Below are 19,624 nucleotides of genomic sequence, written 5' to 3'. Positions count from 1 at the left end.
GCAGATGCCGCGGCCAAGGCTGCGGTCCTCCAGCCTCGAACAGCTTCTTGTTGCGTCCCTTCGTCCGATTTTAGCAGGGTGATTTGTCGGCGCATCTTATCTCTGTGGCATGCCGATTGGGCTGCACTTACCGACAACAAGCTTCGGGCCTTAAAACCTCTTCCCGTGGCTTGGACGTCCTCCTCACGCCCTTCTCGGCGGGAGGAGGTCGTTTTAGCCCGGTTAAGAATTGGACACTGCCGGTTCGGCCATCGCCATCTGCTGACGGCTGCGCCGGCGCCGTTCTGCCCATGTGGGCACTTGCTGACTGTTAGACACATTTTAATGTCCTGTCCAGATCTTAACACACTGCGCCTCGATCTTAACCTGCCAAATACTTTCGATGCCATTTTAGCGGATGACCCACGAGCAGCTGCTCGTGTTCTTCGTTTTATCAACTTGACACACCTCGCTAAGGACATTTGATGATGCTGTTTTTTAATCCTATGCCTGTCAGTCTGTCTTTTATCGTGTTTTCCCTTTTAGTTGTTGTGGTCAACTTGTGCCTCGCGGTGCATTCTTAGAGTAGTCAGGGCGCTAATGACCATTGAAGTTGTGCGCCCTAAAACCACAAAAAAAAAAAAAAAAAAAAAAAAAAAAAAAAAAAACGTGGTGGAGAATTTCTCCCTGAATCGTACCTGCGCGCTGAACTGTTGCGTCTGAAGTTATTCTGTCTCCCTTGATAATAATTATTTTGGTTCCCATATTGTCTGTTTCTCTGATTGTCTCTGTGTGATTCATTACCACGGAGAGGTGATCTTTCCCTGTAATTATTACTACTCTGCCAACGGTTGTCACACCGGTGGTGCCTGTTTTGGTCACGATTTGCGTTGTGAGAATAGCCTTGTCGTGTCCAGTTATTATTTCTTTCATCGCGGAATTGCGACGGATGTGACCTGTAATTGTTGTGTTCTTGTTTTCGCGTTATCAGTGTCAATTTCTAGTTCTTGAAACAGTCCCTGAAAAGCTTCAATGTCGTCTTTGCAACGTCCTGCTAAAATAATATGCCGTAAATGTTCAGGTAATTTGATTAAGCAAATGCGGATGAGTTCTGAGGGGCTGTATGGGTTTGAAAGATACTGATTCTTATGCAACATGTCTTAAAAATATTTCATAAGACTGGAAAATTCAGATTGTTTGAAATGTTTCATCATTATGATGCTATGTTTTACTCGGTCTTGTGTAGCTTGAGACCAATACGCTGAGAGGAAGGCATGATAAAATTCTCCTTCACTGTGACAATCGTGAATGACCGATCGCATTCTTACAGCTGGTTCATTCTCCAAGTAGCCACACATAAATTCTAATCTGTGTTCTAACGACCAGTTGGGAGGAAAACAATGAGAGAATTGATGGAGCCATGCTTGTGGATGAATGTCGTTGCCAGAATTCTTAAATGTTTTGAAATTACGTGTAGTAATGAACAGCTTAGTCAAAATCATCATGTCGGCGAGTCGCATATCGGTCATTGTTAGGTCGTGTCGGCCGTTCCATCTCAAAATTCGGTGCACATTGCCAATTTCTTTCATAACTTACGAAATGCCCTGTGTTATTATTTTGTGGCTGTTCCGTATTTCTATGTCCCTCTTCCCGTATTGGGGCGCGAGTGTCCTCTGAAATACGTAATTCTTGTATTACCTGTGTCAGCTGATCTTGTACTTCCCGGATTTCTCTTTTATGCTGTGTATTGATTTGATTTTGATTCTGTTTGAATTTTCTAATTTGTTCATACTCTTCTGTCAGTGAAGGCTACAGGTCTTGTCATTCAGATCATCATCTACCTTTGTAGATAAGTTAGTGACCTGATCCGAAAGTTCGGCTACTTTCTCCGATAGTGAACACATTTCCTCAGTGTGTTTTTCTGAACCAAGTTTCAGAGTGTCCATTTGTGTTGAAATCGAATCTACTGTGTCCTTTAAGTTTTCCTGAGTTTTTGCAAGTTGCGTAACCGAATCGGTAGATGCAACTGAGTCAATTTTAGCCCACAAGGTTTCATGAGTTTCATGAACAATGGTTTGCAGTTCTTTTATGGCTGCTTCGTGATTCTGTAATGCATTTTCATGCCGCGAAAAAATAGGTTGAAAATGCTCACAAATTTGTGTTTTTACGTCATTACAGACTTTTTGACATTTCGATTCAATGTTATGTAACTCAGTAGTTAAATCTTCACGTGTTTGTTCAAGTGTGGTGTCTAACTTTTGAAGATTTTGTTCCATTGTGTCTAACTGTTGCTATGTTTGTCTCTGGTGTTGTTCCATTGTGTCTAACTTTTAAAGATTTTGTTCCACTGTGTCTAACTTTTTAAGATTTTGTCCCATTTGTCTCTGATTTTGTTCCATTTGTTGCATTAATTGCAATAATAATGTATTAGTGTCTGGAATCTGTTTCTGTACACTTTTCGGCAGTGCATTTGCACCGGCAACATTCACATTTTGACAAGCAGAAAATGTGTCTTGACTTATTTGAGAAAACGGTGATGACCCAAAACCTGAATCTACAGTATTTGCGAAATTGTGTCCTGTCATTTCGGATTCCTGAGGCGAGCTGTTGCCGACCGATCGATCGATAATGCTTCCCTGTTCACTACCTGTTTCACTGTCTACACCATTGTTTGCAGCCCGCTCCATTTCCCTATGCACAATTACCAAATTACTACTTTGGACATCAGTAAATTCACTACTCGGTGGCGCTAACACACTGCTTTCGTCTTCACTGTCATTTCTCAGTTTACTTTGGAGCCTAGTATTACGTTTTTCACGCGCCATAATTGTCACAATATTTCACACGATAACACAGAAAAGCACAATTTGAAGGGCAAAATAAAATAACATAGCAATGGATATAATGTATACTTAATTGCAAGCGCAGCTGCGAAATACTTGGTGCAAATCTACATGCATGCCACACCTGTTTTACTGTACAACAATGAAAGACTGCAACTACAAAGGAGATTCTCTCTACAATTACGCGCCAGCAATAAAAAAAATCTACACTAATTACACAAACTACAAGAAAAAAATCAGAAGATTCCAGTGAGGTATCCTCGGCTAAGGGTCGACATACACTCCTGGAAATTGAAATAAGAACACCGTGAATTCCAACCCAGGAAGGGGAAACTTTATTGACACATTGGTGGGGTCAGATACATCACATGATCACACTGACAGAACCACAGGCACATAGACACAGGCAACAGAGCATGCACAATGTCGGCACTAGTACAGTGTATATCCACCTTTCGCAGCAATGCAGGCTGCTATTCTCCCATGGAGACGATCGTAGAGATGCTGGATGTAGTCCTGTGGAACGGCTTGCCATGCCATTTCCACCTGGCGCCTCAGTTGGACCAGCGTTCGTGCTGGACGTGCAGACCGCGTGAGACGACGCTTCATCCAGTCCCAAACATGCTCAATGGGGGACAGATCCGGAGACCTTGCTGGCCAGGGTAGTTGACTTACACCTTCTAGAGCACGTTGGGTGGCACGGGATACATGCGGACGTGCATTGTCCTGTTGGAACAGCAAGTTCCCTTGCCGGTCTAGGAATGGTAGAACGATGGGTTCGATGACGGTTTGGATGTACCGTGCACTATTCAGTGACCCCTCGACGATCACCAGTGGTGTACGGCCAGTGTAGGAGATCGCTCCCCACACCATGATGCCGAGTGTTGGCCCTGTGTGCCTCGGTCGTATGCAGTCCTGATTGTGGCGCTCACCTGCACGGCGCCAAACACGCATACGACCATCATTGGCACCAAGGCAGAAGCGACTCTCATCGCTGAAGACGACACGTCTCCATTCGTCCCTCCATTCACGCCTGTCGCGACACCACTGGAGGCGGGCTGCACGATGTTGAGGCGTGAGCGGAAGACGGCCTAACGGTGTGCGGGACCGTAGCCCAGCTTCATGGAGACGATTGCGAATGGTCCTCGCCGATACCCCAGGAGCAACAGTGTCCCTAATTTGCTGGGAAGTGGCGGTGCGGTCCCCTACGGCACTGCGTAGGATCCTACGGTCTTGGCGTGCATCCGTGCGTCGCTGCGGTCCGGTCCCAGGTCGACGGGCACGTGCACCTTCCGCCGACCACTGGCGACAACATCGATGTACTGTGGAGAACTCACGCCCCACGTGTTGAGCAATTCGGCGGTACGTCCACCCGGCCTCCCGCATGCCCACTATACGCCCTCGTTCAAAGTCCGTCAACTGCACATACGGTTCACGTCCACGCTGTCGCGGCATGCTACCAGTGTTAAAGACTGCGATGGAGCTCCGTATGCTACGGCAAACTGGCGGACACTGACGGCGGCGGTGCACAAATGTTGCGCAGCTAGCGCCATTCGACGGCCAACACCGCGGTTCCTGGTGTGTCCGCTGTGCCGTGCGTGTGATCATTGCTTGTACAGCCCTCTCGCAGTGTCCGGAGCAAGTATGGTGGGTCTGACACACCGGTGTCAATGTGTTGTTTTTTCCATTTCCAGGAGTGTATGAAACGTCCCCTTTGAATAATTTATACAGGACTGTGCTTAAACTGACACACATTTTGTTAGCGCAACGCAATCTGACTTTCAATAATCCCTACAAAAGAATGGCCCTGACTAACATTAACCTATACGTTTCACAAATCACTTACCTCACAAAAATCTTGGTTACTCGAACTACTGCAATACAGCGGGCACCACTACTGCCAGCTAAATAAAAGATTCAAACTATGGAAGGCACTAACTACTGATAGGGATAGTTAGCAAATAAAAGATATTAATAGAGAACAAACAATGTATTTACCTTAATAGTCATAATATATATATAGCAGTTCATGACAAATTACAAAACTCTGCCATCTCTCTCCCCACATCCACTACTGCTGGCGGCTCACCTCCAACTGCGCAACGCTACGCGCTGTTAACATCCAGCTGCCGCTGCCCAACACTACAATGGCAGACAACAATGCAAACTAGCCACAGACTGCACACAGCACAGCCAGAGCGCTACGTAACGTTGCCAATAAGAAAACATAAACAGCCTACTTACAGTGCACTTCCGTCTTTGCTCCCTTTATTGATGGATGTTCGACACCCGACAACCAGCACGGTAGCTAGTCCGTTGTGGTGGGGTCGTCATGTACCCTCTTGGTGGTAGCCCCCTGACTACACAGGGATTGCACTGCCGATGCCTGAGCTGCTACCTCCCCATGTATGCCGAGGAGTAGATGCCCGTCTCTCTGGGGCAATGGGACTCCTGGCAAAGGCCACCCTGCAAGGTGGTCTTTGCTGTGGCTGGGTGGCGCCCATGGGGAGAGCCCCTGGTCGGAGTGGGTGGCATCAGGGAGGATGACCCACAATGAAGCGTGGTACATCATCTCTCGATGGTGGGCCTCCACCAGCAGTCTCTAAGCGATCGAGGTCTAACCTCAACGAGAAGAAATTCTACCACAGATCATTTCCCTCACTGGACACTCCATGGGAGGAATGTATGGCTAAAGGAGGCGGTGCAGATTATTCACCCAGGTGTCTAGTCTGTACCAGAGTCGATGGTGAATCGTTTGTCACCCAAGCCCCAGTTTTTTGTGGAGCATATAGAGGACAAGTTCGGGGAGGTGGAGGGCTTGTCCAAAATGCGCTCTGGGTCAGTTCTCATCAAAACAGCATCCTCTGCCCAGTCACGGATGTTGCTCACTTGCGACAAGTTGGGGATATTTCCATCACCATCACTCCCCATAAAAGTTTAAACATGGTCCAGGGTATAATCTTCCACAGGGATCTTCTTCTACAGTCAGACGATGAACTACGCGCAAACCTAGTACAACGAGGTGTTCACTTCGTCCGGCACGTCCATCGGGGTCTGAGGGATAATCAGGTGGCCACCGGTGCCTTCATCTTGGCCTTTGAGGGTGATACATTTCCAGAGCAGGTCAAGGTGATGGTTTACCGCTGTGATGTGAAACCATATACCCCTCCTCCAATGCAGTGTTTTAAATGCTGGAAGTTCAGACATATGTCATCTCGCTGTACTTCCGGCATTCCAATACTCCATGTGCCCCGCCTCCTATCTGTGTTAACTGCGGAGAACACCATTCCCCCTGCTCGCCGGACTGTAGGATATTGCAGAAAAAAAAAGGAAGATAATGGTATATAAGACCCTGGACCGCCTGACCTACCCCGAGGCTAGGCCAAAATATGAACGTTTACATCCTGTGCCAATGCCAACAAGTTATACCGCTGCTGCAACACCGGTACGATCCTCTTACGTGTCGTCCCGTACAGTTGCCTCTCAGCTACGTCAGACTTTACCGGCACCCTTGGTTGTTGGGGAACCTTCACTCCCTGTTGCTCCTGCTCCATCTACTTCAGGAGCAACACCCCCAAAACCATCGGGGACATCAGTTCCGCCTTCCCAGCCAGAGAAGCGTAAGACTTCTTCGGCTTCTCTCACCAGGAAAGGGTCCCTTGGGGACCTCCCTTCACAAGTTCCGACTGGTTTAAAAGCGGACACCTGCAAATCGCTCAAGCAACCTCTGGTCGCTGGTCATAGGGCCACACGGTCGTTGTCCGTCCCTGAGACTGAACCAGGCAAGCCCTCCCAGCCTGAACCACCGAAGGCACAGAGAGAGAGAGAGAGACACACGGAAAAAGAAAAAGGTTCGTAAAAACCACGACAGGGCGATGGCACCCGTCCCACCGCTTCCTACAAGCTCTGTCTGAGGATGAGGTGGAGATTCTGGCGTCCGCAGAGGACCTCGATCTCGCCATTGATAGCACTAGCGCCGATGCTCAATTGGGGGCAGCAGGTGACTCAGCAGCGTAATCTGCGAGCCCAGTTCCTTCACGCCTCTCTCAGCCATGGACATCATCCTCCAGTGGTACTGCAGCGGTTTCTTCCACCATCTAGCTGAGCTCCGACAACTTATCAACCTTCACCCTTTCCTCTGCATTGCTCTGCAGGAAACTTGGTTTCCGGCAATGCGAACCCCCGCCCTCCGTGGCTATCGGGGTTATTATAAGAACCAGGCAGCTTATGAAAGGGCATCTGGTGGCGTCTGCATCTATATACTTAACTCTCTTCACAGCGAGTCTGTCCCTCTACAAACAGCTTTAGAGGCTGCCGCTGTTCGGATGTGAACGCCGCAGGCTGTTGCCGTCTGCAGTCTTTACCTTCCACCAGATGGTGATGTTGCGCAGCATGTCCTGGCTGCGCTGATAGCCTAATTGCCGCCTCCGTTCTTGTTACTGGGCGACTTCAATGCCCACAGCCCTCTGTGAAGTGGGTCAGTGACAACAGGTCAAGGCGCCACCGTTAAGCATTTATTGGCACAGCTCGATCTTTCGATTTTAAATGACGGTGCCTTCACACACTTCAGTGTGGTGCATGGCACGTACTCCGCCACCGACCTTTCGATCTGCAGCCCTAGCCTCTTACCGTCTCTCCAATGGAGAGTGGATGACGACCTGTGTGGTAGTGACCACTTCCCGATCTGTCACCGCCACAGCGTCAGTCATCTGGGCGCCATTGCAGGTGGGCTATGAATAAGGCTGACTGGGACTTGTTTACCTCCACTCCCGCTATTGAGCCTCTCTCTAATGATGACATTGATGCAGTGGTTCAATCGGTCACCACCGTCATCATTACTGCCTCCGAATCTGCCATTCCCCGTTCTTCTGGGTCCCGATGGCGGCGGACTGTGACTTGGTGGTCGCCTGAGATCGCTGAAGTGATTAAAGGTCGCCGGCGGGCGCTCAGCGTCACATGCGACATCCCTCCATCGAACACCTCATCGCCTTCAAACGGCTGCGTGTGCGAGCCTTATCCGCCAACACAAGCAGGAGTGCTGGGAGCGGTATGTGTCCACCATTGGCCTCCGTCACTCCATCGCAGGTCTGGGCCAAGATTCGACGCCTCTATGGCTATCGCACCCCTGTCAGTGTCCCTGCGCACTCACTGAATGGAGCAGTTTGTACTGACTCCGACGTCATTGCAAACCGCTTGGCAGAGCATTTTGCTCTGAGTTCCGCTTCTGCGAATTACCCCCTGACCTTCCGCTCCATTAAAGGGCGGATGGGACGTCAGAGCCTTTCGTTTCGCACTCACCATCCAGAATCGTACAATGTTCCATTCAGTGGGTGGGAATTTAGCCGTGGCCTAGGCGCTTGCCCTGATACCGCTCCTGGGCCAGATGGCATCCACTGTCAGATGCTGAAACGCCTTTCATTGGACTGCCAGCGACGGCTCCTCGACCTTTAGAACCGTATTTGGGTCGAGGGTGAGATTCCCTCACAATGGCGGGAAAGTATTGTTATCCCCATTTTGAAAGCAGGCAAGAACCCTTTGGAAGTGGACAGCTACCGTCCCATTATCCTCACCAACGTTCTTTGCAGGTTGCTTGAACAGACGCTCAGTCGGTGCTTGAATTGGGTATTGGAGTCTTGAGGCCTTCTGGCTCCATCTCAGGGTGGGTTCCGTGAAGGCCGCTCCGCCGCCGACAATCTGGTGAGCCTGGAGTCGGCCATTCGTACTGCCTTTGCCTGCCGTCAGCACCTGGTCGCTGTCTTTTTCGACATGTGGAAGGCGTACGATATGACCTGGCGTCATCACATCCTTTCTACACTTCATGGATGGGGTCTTCGGGGCCCTCTGTCGATCTTTATCAGAAATTTTCTTTCGTATAGTACCTTCCGCGTGCAAGTTGCGGCCTCCCATAGTTCCTCCAGAGTTCAGGAGAACAGGTTGCCATAGGGATCTGTTTTAAGTGTCTGCCTGTTTTTAATAGCCATTAACGGGCTCGCTGCGGCCGTGGGGACGTCTGTCTCAGCGTCCCTGTATGCTGACGACTTCTGCCTTTGCTACAGTTCTATTGGCATTGCAGCTGCTGAACGTCAGCTACAGGGCGCTATCCGTAAGGCGCAGTCTTGGGCTGTAGCACATGGCTTTCAGTTTTCGGGTGCCAAGACCTGCCTTATGCATTTCTGCCGGTGACGCACTCTTCACCCGGAGCCGCGGCTTTATCTTGATGGTGAACTTCTTTCTGTGGTTGAGAAACACAGATTTTTGGGTGCGGTTGACTTGTCTGCCTCACATTCGGCAGCTTAAACATCTAAATGCTCTGTGATGCTTGAGCCATACCCGCTGGGGCGCCGACCGATCTACCCCGTTACGGCTCTACCAGGCGTTAATCCAGTCCCGCCTGGATTATGGGAGCCTGGCTTATGGCTCAGCATCCCCATCTGCCTTGCAGGTGCTCGACCCTATCTTCCACAGTGGGATATGCCTTGCCAGTGGTGCCTTCCGGACCAACCCTGAGGACAGTACACTTGTGGAGGCAGGTGTCCCTCCACTGCGGTTACGGCGCCAAAGTTTGCTGGCCGCTCATGCTGCCCATGTTTTCAGCTTGCCCGGGCATCCTAACTATCGGCTACTATACCCACAGTCACACGTCCATCTTCCAGAACGTCGGCCCAGGGCTGGATGTACGATCGCGGTCCGCGTCCGTGAGCTTCTCTCCGGGCTTGGGGCTTTACCTCTTCCGCCTCCTTTCCGGGCACTTCTGCGTACACCCCCGTGGTGTGTGCCTCGCCCTCGCCTTCAGCTGGATCTGGCGCAGGGCCCGAAGGACTCAGTCCCTCCGGAGGCCTTCCGCTGCCGATTTCTTTCCATCCTCGCAACGTATCAGGGCTCTGGAGTTGTTTACAGTGACGGCTCGATGGTTGCTGGTCATGTCTGTTATGCGCTAACTCTAGGGGGAGCAGTCCGAACAACGTTCATTGCCGGCTGGCTGCAGCGTTTACACAGCTGAGCTGGTCGCCATCTTTCATACCCTAGAGTATATCCGCTCCTGCTCAGGTGAGTCCTTAGTGATCTGTAGCGATTCCCTGAGCGGTTTACGAGCTCTCGACCAGTGTTTCCCTCGTTCTCGTCTGGTGATGGCTATCCATGAGTCCCTGCATACTCTCGCACGTTGCGGCCGCTCTGTGGTCTTTGTGTGGACCCCAGGCCATGTTGGGATAACCGGCAATGAGAATGTTGACCGCCTGGCGAAAGAGGCCACCAGTGCACAATCTCTGGAGATTGGCCTCCCAGCGAATAATTTGCGGGCAATCTTATGCCACAACATTTTCGACCTATGGGACACTGAATGGTGCAACCTGCCCATGAGAAACAAACTTCGCCCTATCAAGGCGACGACGACTGTGTGGCGGTCGTCCATGCGGGTCTCCCGCCAGGAGTCTGTTGTTCTCTGCCGGCTGCGCATTGGGCACACTCGGCTGAGGCACGGCCACCCATTGCGCCCTGAGGACCCACATCTATGTCGCTGCGGCTCCGTTCTATCTGTGGTCCTCATTTTGTTGGAGTGTCCACTTTCAGCTGTGCTCAGGCAGACGTTAACGCTGCCTTATACGCTCCCTGCCCTTTTAACTGATGACCCTGCTATGGCTGGCTTAGTTTTGCGTTTTATTCGGGCAGGGGGTTTTTATCATTTAACCTGAGTGTTTGTGTTTTATTTCATTGTTTTGTGTTGATTCTGGCCTTTGGCCTACGGTTTTAAACTGAGTTTTTAATGTGTTCTCGGTGGTTGGCTTTCCCTTTTTTATATCTATGGTCGGCCAACCACCGTCACACTCTGTGTGATTTTGTTTCGTCTGATCTTTGTCTGAGTCTCTCTTGTCCTGTGTCGTCTGACGTTTTTTCTGTTGTTCGTTTTTTATTCTCTGTGGGTGACTTTAGTTTTTTGGAAAAAGGGACCGATGACCATCGCAGTCTGGTCCCTTTAACCCCCACAAACCAACCGTTTCTCGTCCTTACCGAATGTGAACCTCTCCTACGATCCTTTCCAAGTATTACCTCAATGACTAACAAAATCTGTTCTTATCAGCTTAATATGGGCTGAAATGGACTGATTTCTGCACCGGGGAGCGGTCGCGTTTATTTTTCTGTTTGAGGTCGGCGACCTGAACAATGGAGCTCGTGGTGACGCTGCCGGCGGAGGTCTTCCGCTGCCGGATGTGCTTCGTCACCAAGGCTGCTGGGAGACCAACCTTTGGCGAGTATAAGGACCACTCGACCCTTCTCCGCCACTACAGGATGCTGCACGACACGGAAACGGTCCCCTTTTTCGAGTGAGAGTTTTGCGGCCGACGCGACCCGCGGCTGAAAACGCTGCGTGCGGAACTGCAATGCAGCATTCATCACCCCCGGCGCTGCCAGTCGGGGGATAGTGAGTATGGGACACGATGCCGTGTCCGGCACTCTGGGGCACCCAGAGAGGTCGGCCGGAGGGAGGTCACAGGCGAGGACCCCGAAGCTAGTAGGACAGGCCCTTCGTCCTTAGTTCGTGCTGGACGAAAGCCACAGGCGACAGCGGCCCGGGAAGCTAGTACCACAGCCTTAGATAATAGAGGGGCTATGGCCACAGCCCAGTCTGGTCCCCGAAGCTAGCAGGAGAGACCGGCTGGACTTAGGATCACAGGCTGCCTTGCCATTCTGTCTGTCTGTGTGTGTGTGTGTGTGTGTGTGTGTGTGTGTGTGTGTGTGTGTCTGCGACACCCAGGACGGCGGTGGTTGCTGCCCCCGCGTTGTGCGTGCTGTGTGTGCGCACGCCGAGGTGGTCTGGCATCCCCCCTACCGATACGCTCTGCGACGTCAGCCGCGTCGCCTCGAGTGCCGAGCGCAAGTTCGGGAGGTGAAGGCAGCCGCTGCCGCCGAACGCGTCGCACCGTCAAGAGGCGCAGAGTGTGGCAAAGGCCGCGGCTCGCCGCTGCTCGCGCTGGCCTCTGTACCAAGTGGCGTACGCTGGCCACGTCGTGCGGCTGCCGCAGGCGCCTCCCGCCCTCCATCTGTCGGGAGCATGGGTATAGACCTGGGACTGCCGCCCGCGTTCGCTACGCCGCCAAAAGGTGGCTCTGTGATGCGGGTGGATGGTGGCAGGCAGGCTGCCTCGCTCGCCGTGACCTGTGGTGCTATCACTCACGGCGCAACCGCGCCGCTGATTGATGCACCAAAGGTCGCGCGCTCGGCGGATGCACCGGACGGTGTGGCGATTGTGCGGTCGCAGACGTACACGCGTCTCCACTGCCCTGCCGACGGGTACGTCGAGTGCCCCCAGTCACTCCGTCTCCGCTCTGTCAGGGAGTGCTTCTAACAGAAAAGCCTGTTACAGATTGTGAGTGGCACATAGTCACCCCACGGAGGGACAGACGCCGTGCTGCAGGACGTAGACCACCGCCTCCGGACCGACGGCGCATCATACCGCCCAGTCCGCGTAACAGTGATCCGGCGCGAGCCAACGCGTCCGGGCGGCCGGCGCAAGCTACACCTCGTCTACCTCGCGCCGGCGGCGGGGCGCGGGCGACCGCTGGGCCATCTGTTGGCGGCGCGGCAACCAACAGCCGCGGTACGCCGGGTCCGAGCGCCAGGCCGGCTCAAGCTACACGCAAGATCGCCGACCCGGAGCGAGCTACACCGGCCCCCGCTGCTACCGCTGCGCGACCTGTCAGCGGCGCGACGACCGAAAGCAGCACTGCGCGGCCCACGCCAGATGGCAGCACGGCACCACCACCGACGCAGCATGAAGAGATGATGGCGTCGTAATAACAGACCCCGACCCAGTCCCGACCTTCCGACGCAAAACGCCCGTTCACCACCTAACCCGACAGACCCTCCTGTACCCTCCCAACAGAGCGCAACCGAGGCAGCTCCGCCCTCCCCTCCTCCGGCCGACGCTCGGCTAACGGAGAGGCAGCTGCGCTGGCTGGCGGCCCTGGAGAGCGGCCACGACCAGCCATGGGATGCATTCGCCGAGACGAAGCCACACCGCGGCCAGGGCCGCGTCGACGCTGCTGCCAATCCCCAGCGCGGTGGACGTAGCGCACGGCGTACGGCGGCCGCCGAGCGTCGGTACGACGCGAATGCAGCATCTGAAATTCAGAAGCTGTACCGCGCGGACCGGCGCAAGACGATGCAGCGCGTCCTTGGGGAGACGTCGCCGTACTGCAAAATCGATGGCAACGTGCTCAGGGAGCACTTCAGAAATACCTACACTAAAACTGACTTATCTGTTACAGATGGACCAGCTGCTGTCCCGGACTTTGCCGCCACCACGCCTCGTGATGTCAGCGAGGAGGTCCTGCCGCCAATCACCGCCACAGAGGCGCAACAACGGCTCCAGAAGGCTAGTAATACTGCTCCTGGGGCGGACGGAGTCACCTACTCAGACTTGCGACGTGAGGATCCTGGCTGCCATGTGCTAGCTAAGATCTTCTCGCGCTGCTGGAATGAGCGGAAGACTCCAGTGCAGTGGAAAGTATCCACTACCGTCCTCATCCACAAGAAATGGGACGTCTCGGACGTGACGAACTGGCGGCCTTTAGCATTGAGCTCCAGCATTTCTAAGCTCTTCGCTGCAATCGCTGCGGATCGTACAACCCTCTGGGCAGAACGTTTGAACCCGCTCTCCCCAGAACAGAAGGGTTTCTGCACTTTTGATGGCTGCTATAACTTCATTGTACAGACGGCGATTGATGATGCAAGACGCAGGGGAGGCAAAGCATGCTTTGCTTGGCTTGATCTAGCGAATACTTTCGGCTCAGTGCCTCACGCTCACCTCCTTGGAGCACTGAGCAGGATGGGACTACCAGAGCAATTGCATCAGCTAATTGCCAATGTTCCTCGACCCACGTCCTAACATCTGACGGACTAACGGAGGAGATAGAGATCTAGGCGGGCGTCAGGCAGGGCTGTCCACTGTCGCCCATTGTCTTCAATCTGGCGCTCGAGCCGGTACTTCGCGCCGCAACCGCGCTCAGAAATGAGTGTGGTATTCCGCTCTGCGGCGTCAGTGTGAGTGCCCTGGCGTATGCGGACGATATCGTGCTTCTGGCGCGGGATTCAGAGGCGATGCAGACGCTCCTCAATGTTGTGGGTGAGGCGGCGACGTGGGCCCGGCTTGCCTTCAAGCCGTCGAAGTGTGCCACGCTTCACATCCGCCATCGGGAGACATTAGGCTCGGTATTCGCCCTGCAAGGGGGAGAACCAGCCGTGCTCGGTGAGGGCGATGCCTACCCTAGCTCGGCGTCCCTACTGGGTACAAAGTCTCGCAGATGCCAACGGATGCGATCGCTGCAATTCGACGTGACTTGGAGCTCCTGGACGCTTCCCTGCTGGCTCCCTGGCAGGAGATTGACGCTGTGCGTGTCTTCCTCCTCCCTAGGCTTGACTGTCATGCGGGGCAGAGCGGTACGCAAGGGGCCGCCGTCTGCACTCAAGGCAGTGAAAGCGGCTGTCAAATCATGGCTCTTCCTTCCACAGCGTGCTTCAACCGAACAGCTTTACCTCGCGCTGGGTGAGGGAGGATGTGGCCTAACGCCGCTCGCGGACGCTGCAGACATCTCCACCATCGTCCACGGCTTCCGCCACCGTCCGCGACATCGCCTGGGCCACACTATCCACGGCCGCGCGCCGCCGACTGGGGATGGAGCCGAGTCGATCCGACTTGGCCACCTACCTTAGCGGCAGCACTGAGGGCGACCTCGCACGAGATGGAGGCGACATCCAGTCGCTGTGGACACGCGTCAGGAACGCCACAAGGCGCCTAGCGCCGCGTGGCGTCACCTGGCGCTGGAGTGAACAACTGTGAGTTGCAGGTGGTCAGCGGCCGGCCCACCATCGCGGACGACGCGAAACATGGCGACATCGGAGGGGTGGCGCAGCCGGCCACGGAGGGGGAGGCGCCTGCGACTGCACGACACCTCGAAGATGGCGGCGATGGACCACAACACGAAGATGACAGCGTGGGACGCACCGTTAACACTGGCGTCGAGCATGTCCAGGTGGGAGGGGGAGCCAAACGTCTTCTCTCGCGGACGCTCCGCGAGTGCCTGAGACAGCGCCTGCGCAACCTCCTACTCAGAAAATCTGACCAGGGGATGGTGTTAGAGTGCACCAGGGAGTCCACAGCGTCCAACCAGTTCATGGCGGGAGGTAAATACGCTCGCTTAGCAGACTGGCGCTTTATCCATCGCGCCAGGCTCGGAGTCGTGCCTCTCAACGGCTGTCGCCGTTTCTATGGGCGGGCAAACAATAACAAAGCCTGCCGACACTGGCCACAACAACGAGACGCTCCCGCACGTAATCAACGCGTGTATGGTGCACTCAGCAGCCCTGCAGTGTCGCCACAACGCAGTCCTCAACCGCCTTGCGACAGCAGTCGCAGGGCGGCCAAGAAGAGGGAACACTGCTGTTCCTGACATTAGGATCAACCAAGCCGTCATAGGGGACAGCAGTGGGCTGCATCCGGACCTCATAGTAACTGACGAGGCCGCGAAGACTGTGACCATCGTCGATGTGACAATGTCCTTCGAGAATATGCGGATTGCGCTCGACAACGCTCGGCAACTAAAAAAGATTAAGTACGCCGACGTTGCGCGCGGATTAGCCGCTCGCGGCTATTCAGTCACTGTCGACGCCCTGGTTGTTGGCAGTCTGGGGGCGTGGGACCGTCAGAATGATGCTGTGCTTCGGCACCTAGGCATCGCCAGCCGCTACTGCCAACTGATGCGGCGGCTGATGGTGTCCGACACCATCAAGTGGTTCCGCGACATCTACGTGGAACACATCACTGGCCACCGCCAGTATGTGTCCCCCTAGACTGTGGCATGCTCTGACGTCAGGCTGCGAGACCCTCGAGACTGCAGTGGTCGGAGAACTTCGAGGTCGGTGCCTTCGTGACGGCGGTGTCGAGATTCTCCACGACGCGGCATCTGCGGCGCTACATCATCTTCGCGCCGCACTGCAGCAGTGGCGAGTCAGTAGCGGTGCGTGCGGTGCTGCCTGGTGCCCCTCCCTCCGTGGTGTCCGCCGAATATGGCCCCCACCTCGGTTGGCGCGGTGCTAGGCGGCGCCAAACGTGTGCCTACTGCCCGGCAGTCTCCAGCCAGCGTGGGAAGCAACGCCCTCCTGCCACGACACCCCAGTGATGTGTGCCGCAAGGCGGACAGAGGAGAGAAGTCCGGCTGAGTGTGACCCGCCTGCGTGCCTGGCGCACCAGCCGCTGGCAGCCGTGCATGTGCAGTGTGCTGTTAGGGCATGGAGAAGAATGGAATTAAAAATAAAATAGCTCCTAAATTAGTTCCACACCTTCCCCAGTCTGACATAACTAAGGCCGCGCCTAACGCGGCCTCACAATATTTAGGTTAGAATAAGATTCAATAATTAAGTACGGTTAGAACCGTTTTCTATATATTTTAACTTAAAACTTTCTTCAAATATGTAACACTCGAATTGTATAGTCTTGAATATTATTCCTAAATTTATACTTCATTGTAATGTATCTTAAGAATTATCTCTGAAAATATGTTCTTACCAGCTTAATGATGGCAAGGTCGGGTACAAAACACACTGATATGCGATGTGTTTCCTTTAGTCATTGGTCTCCCAATGCCCGATTATGGCGAAGCTGCAGCGGCGGCTCCGGAACGTGGCCGGCCTTGCTGTGAGGGCAGCAACCGCTGGTGTTACTGCCGGACCCGCCCTGCATTGAATGAATGCTTCTCCCTCTTTTTCTCCCGATTTTTTGACTGAGGGTTTGCGAGATGCTCCCTGCTCGATCGAACGGTGGCGATCTGGAGCGAGGCAGATGCAGACCGGTCTCGTGTGTCCAGCCTTTGCTGTAGACACCAGAGGCACAGTGGTAGCGACGTATGAGCCTTCCGCTCTGCTCGCTTTCCTTTTTCCCCCCATCCAGCTACGTCTGGGTTTCCACCTGGGCTTAACACAAGATTGACACTTTCCATCTTGGCCAGAACACATCTCTGGGTCACACCAAGATCCTATATTCCTGAGATAATTCTTAGTTACGTCCGCCCAAAGTGTGACGCTCCGGTGTATGGCAGGCGCCGTTGAGCAACACCTTCGCGGCTGTTTCCAATCCTTACCGAATGTGAACCTTTCCTAAGTTCCTTTACAAGTATTACCTCAATGACTAAGAAATCTGTTCTTATCAGCTTAATATCTGACACGTCCTGCATCGCAGGACCAGAATATTAAACTCATTTTTGGCTCATGACAGAGTGCTAGGGGCTTGCTCCACCTCTGTCGTGGGTTGGTCCGGCATTGCAGTACTGCCGGGATCGGCCCACCTAAAATTAAAACACAGCCTGAAATGGGTTAATACTCTGCAGTGATAAGATATTCCACTGGTAGCAAAACTTGTCGTAGTTGTCGATGTGCCCAGTAGTTAGCTGCTTACACACCACGTTTTTTAATTAAGATTATCGTAAGTATATACATATTTTTTTGCGTTTAGCCGGACCGCTCTTGCAGCCGCATTACATTAGGCTGGTAATTTATGGGGGCACAGAACATTGCGTTCGCATGCCTCGTTGGCGTCTCTTATGGTCCGGCCACAGATATTTCTAATTAAATTTTATGGAGTTGTTTTCTTAGCTCATCGCGAAAGACGTTGCCGCCGCCGCACGCACGCAGAATACGTGTGTACACGCGCACGCACGCAGTAGGTGGTTGACGATATAAGCACTCGGCTAGGTGTAGTTCGCGCCGGCCTTGCGCTGCTGTGGGGCGGCCTCACGGCTTCTCCACTGCCCTGGCAGCTAGCGGCGTTCAAATGGGAGACGCAGTTTACTCCTCGACATGGAGGGTAGTACTGGGCTGTTGACGACTGCTCTCGTAACTTGTCGTTCCTTCCGGCACTTGCTTTTGCGATGCTTTCGACGGTCGCCTGTTGCCATATCGGCAGGTACCACCGTATGTCACTCCCACATGTGGAGCGCACACGCTGCAAGCATTTAGGCCCTTCCACTGCGGTTTTTTATTATCGCTTCACGGGCCTTTGGATAAGAAGCACCCCGCGGTCGAAGCGGTCCGTTGTGCTCTGTAGCGAGTCGCGTTTTGTGGTCGTTTTCGTTTGTTTTTGGTTTTTCCAGCGTTGATATTTTTGCGGCGAATATGTCGAACCGGTCGAGTAGTATTTAATGCGTATTCGACAGAGCAGCGAGACGGCCAACGGCCTTTGGAATACAGGAATGGATATTTGGTGATCTGAAAGTACCGGATAATGACGTCAACACATTTCAAATGGATTTTGTACTATAGTTATTCGTGAAATTTCTCGACCAAGAGAAATACGGAAAGTATGGCCTGGCACTCGCGGGCGAACATCCGTTCCGCTTCTTCGATGGAACAGTCGGAGCAGTTCATATAGTGCTATCTGGCTTTGGGATACGAACTGTGCGGATATTTAACGTAACCCCCGAGTGTCCCAATGAAGTAATCGGCCGCGTCCTGTCGGGGTATGGCAAGATGCTTAGCATCACGAATGAAACATGGGGCAGTGCCTAGCGCTTCCAGGGCAACAGCGGAGTCCGTAGTGTTCGTATGGACCTCCGCCAGCACATACCGTCATACTTAAATATTGCCAATACAAGGGCACAGGTTACCTACATAGGGCAATTACAGACATGCTCCCTCTGTCAATCTACGGAGCATCTACACGTGGAATGCCCGCGCAGGGGCCCTGTGCAACTGCCGCGGGAACGAACTGAAGGTGATAACCTCGTGCCTCTTCTCAGCGAGATAGTGGCGGGTGCTGCCCACCGAACCGCTGAGAGAACTGACGAATCGACCCCGGGTCCGTCAGGAGAGGTGAAAACGGTACCTAGTGCATCTGTTGACAGCCGTATTGCGATTGTCTCGGACCAGACGCCCGTAGTGGCAGTACCGCTGGCGGCGCCTAGTGCGCCTGCTGTGGCCAGTGATGTTCTCACTGTAGAACGGATGGAGGTGGTTCTTCCTACCCAACCCCCACCGGCAGATGACCATGTGGACGCTAAGTCCCCTCGGCGTCGACACAGGCGCAAGAAGGCGAGCCAAGAACAGCAGGCGCAGGAAGAGGGCGTAATACGTCCCCCTACTGAGAGCAGCAGTGAGGCTGAATCTCAGGCCTAATTAGTTACACGCTCTGTTTCCGCTGACCGCTCGGACGGTATGCGGAAAACTGCTCGCCAATTAGAGGCGCTCATTAGTTCATCACGAGATCGGGGAGCAGTCCCCGCAAAGCGTAAAAATGAACAGGGTAGCGAACAGCCGCTGCAGCGTACTCGCACCCACTCGCATACCGCTGTGACTGAGTCATCTGCACCGCCTGGTTCGGACTGTACCGCCGATGGGGGAGGACTGAACTGGACTGACGACGAAATGCGTGATTGAGTGGGCTCGTTCCCACGTGAGCTGTCTGGTATTTGCCTTTAACATCCGGGGTTATGTAGCAGGGTTACAGTTTCGATATTTACTCAGCTGCTTATATACAACCATGACCTCATCTGACGTTACTTTCTCTGTGTTGCTTTCTTATGCGTGCAATTGACCGTCAGCCGGGAGCCCTCTCCCTTTTAACACTAAATATCAACTCCATCTCCAACCCAGTAAAATTACACTCTCTGAAGGACTTTCTGCGCCTTGGTGCATTTGATGTGGTTTTTCTCCAGGAGGTTTGTGCCCCCCCCCCCCCACTTTCTCTCTGACCTGGTTGGTTATGAGGCACTATATAACATCGACTCTGACGCCAGGCGGGGCACTGCTTTGCTGTA

The 19,624-nt window shown here is 53.5% G+C and overlaps 1 pseudogene; it reads left to right on the top strand.

The window, feature by feature from the left end:
• Positions 1-16,988: 16,988 nt before the first annotated feature.
• Positions 16,989-17,163, top strand: LOC126423578 (U2 spliceosomal RNA; annotated as a pseudogene).
• Positions 17,164-19,624: the final 2,461 nt, after the last annotated feature.

The sequence above is a fragment of the Schistocerca serialis genome, chromosome 1 (assembly GCF_023864345.2).
Source record: "Schistocerca serialis cubense isolate TAMUIC-IGC-003099 chromosome 1, iqSchSeri2.2, whole genome shotgun sequence".
In the NCBI taxonomy this organism is placed as follows: domain Eukaryota; kingdom Metazoa; phylum Arthropoda; class Insecta; order Orthoptera; family Acrididae; genus Schistocerca; species Schistocerca serialis.
This window is presented reverse-complemented; position numbering and strand designations above follow the sequence as displayed.